Below are 3,400 nucleotides of genomic sequence, written 5' to 3'. Positions count from 1 at the left end.
TGCCCAAAGTAAGATGACCATAAATGTTCTGAAAGTAAAATAAGAAAGTACAGACGGAGGGCAGGGTCTCTGCAGATATAGAAGCACCACACACGAGTCACTATTATTTTTTAGGAGGTTCCTGCTCCGTCTGCCTTTAAAACCCATTAGCCAGAGAAAACGTTTTTAACCAACAAATGGAATCAATTCATCACTGAATTAGCGAGCTAGCTACAGATGATAAAATGTGCCCTAGACAAGTATCATTTTAGTCAACAAAACTGATGATCAGTGTCTGAAAGTGACTGAAAAAGCTGCTTTTGTCTGGTTCTGTCTGAAATCATTGAGCTGGTCTTTAATCTTGATGGTAAAACTTGCACATGTGCTGTACAAAAACATAAAGCTCGACAATAACCTCAGCTAAAGTGTGCTAAAGCTGAGTTCTGACATCTGAACGGAGGCTGATACGGACTACCCAAACTCAGAATACACGGTACAACAATAGATCCTTATTGGAGGACTAGATCTCAGTGTTGTCTGTGTTTGTCTCTGTGTTCAGCTGAAAACCAGCCTGTGGATACTGGCAGAGCAGACGAACCCAGCCGACTCCACCACCACTGTAAAATTTACAGCCTTCGAGTGTAATTAAACTGGCAGGGCTGTAAGGGGTGTGGGTTGCAGGGGGGGGCAGTGGGGGTTCACTCTCAGAGGCCTCATCCTGAGTCTGACAAAATACCTTCCTCTTGTGCTTGTCAGCTGCTGCGTTTGTCTCATGTTCTCCCGATCAGATGCCTCTCTACAGACAGCAACAATATATTGTCTTTCTAAAGCACCTTCTGAACTTTCTGAAAATCTCAGCACTGAGAGTCTGTGATTAAAAGGAGAGACAGGCCGGAGTCACAGGACCTCTCCTGACTCAGAGGTCACTCTGTCGGACCTTAAAGCTTGATCAGGTTGTTAGTAAAATGCTGAAGGTCTGTATCTCTTAGTGGATTACGTTAGCTAAACATCAAATATAACTTGAAGGGAGTTCTCAAATAATAACCCTTTCAGTCCCATGCTAAAAAAGTTTTTGGCTTTGGATCTTTGAGCAGTGTGTAGGCTACTGCACAGAGCTCTGATATTTTACACAAGTGATAGTAGCATTAGTGCAACAGAAACAGACTCCATTAAGACTTAAAGTCCACAATGCAGAAATAGAACACCTGTACTGTTTTATTATTATACTAAGCACCATTGCACTATTGTGTAGTAATAAGTACAATAATTCCCTATAAATATAAAGTAGCATGAACTAAAAATACCAAAGTACAACCACCTCAAATGTATACTCCAGTATACTGGAGAAGATGTATTTAGGTATGTCCCCCTGCTGTCTATTTCAAAGTAACCAGGGCTCTTTGAAAATGAATAAATGTGTGGTCTGAATCACTTTATTGAGGATATGTTCATGTAGAATTCTGAAGGTACCAAACAAATCACCAATTTATCAGTGAAGCCAAAGATGTTTGTGGTGAAACTAATAGAAAGTACAGGCTTGCAGTAGTCTCATAACGTATACGACACTATCTGTTAGGAGGATTTAGTCAGGTTTTCCTTCAGTCAAACCATGTTACTAGCCTCCCCGGTCTTAAATAGGTCTCAGTAGAATACCTATGAGTTTACTAACCTTGCTTAAACAATTCACACAATAAACTTTAGTAGAGTGAGACAAGAGGAGATGGGATGACAAGCAACAGGTATCCTAGACCAGATTCACAGCAGTAACACCACAGTCCTGAAGCCAGGCCTGGATCTGGATCTGGACAGGATGACCTCTGTGCTTCACTCGGTGGTATGGTACTGGTAATGGTACAGCCTCCTCTGCTGATACAGACAGGTTGTTGCTTCTCAGAGGTTTCCCACACATTTTCATGTCAAACTGATAAATGAGTTTGGCCAAATAGACCCATCTGGTACAGGTTTTGTCCCCCATGTGATCTTTCTGTTTGCTGCCGGACAAAGATAACAGCCAAGGGAGGGGGAACTTTAATAATTAGAGCTGAATTAGATGGTGCATCAGGTGATTTTTGACACATCTTGTCATGTTGAGATCTGTTTTAATGTCAAAAGCTTGAGAGGAAAAGAAACCTACGTTCTGATTCAGCTTCATCAAAGATTTTCTCCTTTTGTTAATGACAACTATTGTCGTCAGTGAAACCTTCACAATGACCTTGGAGGCACTGAAGTGAAGAATAATCAAATGCTAATCTAAAGGCCTTTCCTCCTGCTGCACAGGCTGCTAAGTCCTCTACAGTACATGCCTGGAGTCTGGCAGCTCCACATCTACCCGGATTTCATTCCCTGTCTCCTACTTTCAATTTTCAACGCCGCTGCGAGGCCAACAGACGACATCCTGCAATGCAAGCGGCTGTCAAAGGGGGAGCATAGCGGGGAAGGACTGCGCTCAGACCTGGAGGGTGAGGCAGGAGAGGCAGGAGAGGAAGGAGAGGCCGCCCAGGAGGGAGCGCAGAGAGAAGCTGTTAAATCAGAGCTAGTTAAGGAAAGTGATTTACACTTTACAGCCTACTTTCAACTAAAATGTTGGCTAATTATAACCTCTAGGGTCATAAACAGCAATTTGTGTAAAGTGTTTTACGCAGAGGTTCATTCTAAATATTCAAATCCTTGAACAATTTCCTTTGATAATGACTGATGTCACCGTGATTTATGTCAGGGAGAAAACTACCTCTGCAAATAACAAGCTAAGGGTCCCATCTCGGATTTTAGTCATATTTCACTTCAGTGCAAACCATGTTTCCACAGGAGGAAGCGACCAGTGTCTTACAGGGAGGTACAGAGAGGATTTAACCGAGTCCACGTTCATTATCCACAGATAGAACTCCAGACTCAAGGTGACTGACATGTTTTCTGCACAAAATACACTCTAACCTACATGTGAAGGCTTTATGGTATGATAACAGCTACATTAAGAGAATATGATGATGCAAAATATAGGAGGAAAGTTATGAGAGAAAAGCCGCGATAGTTTTTTTTTCCGCATTCTGATGATTGATTTTGCTTTCTGGTGATCATGCACCAACTTAGAGGGTTTGCCTGGTTCACGGACCCTTTAGGTGACCATCACATTACTGGTAACCACACTCTGGCTTTGGTGCGCTCCCTGGCCGAGTAAAAACAGACTGTCGGAGCGGGGAGACGCGGCAGACTGAATAACCGGGGGCTTAGGCAGATTTTACGCACGGTGGGTGTTGCGGTGTGTTATTATGAAGCCGTGTGAGCCATTTAATCTTACCTGTAATTAGCGGAGAAGAGGACCGGGGTGTTTGGAGCAGCAACATAAAGCAGAAGAAAAACCTACAGGTGGACCGGGAGGGGGGGTTCGGGCAGAGGAGCAACATCCTCGGCTTCTCTCCAACAA

This window comes from Pempheris klunzingeri, chromosome 8 (assembly GCF_042242105.1).
Source record: "Pempheris klunzingeri isolate RE-2024b chromosome 8, fPemKlu1.hap1, whole genome shotgun sequence".
Classification (NCBI taxonomy): domain Eukaryota; kingdom Metazoa; phylum Chordata; class Actinopteri; order Acropomatiformes; family Pempheridae; genus Pempheris; species Pempheris klunzingeri.
The sequence above is the reverse complement of the archived record's forward strand: the minus strand, read 5'-3'. Positions refer to the sequence as shown.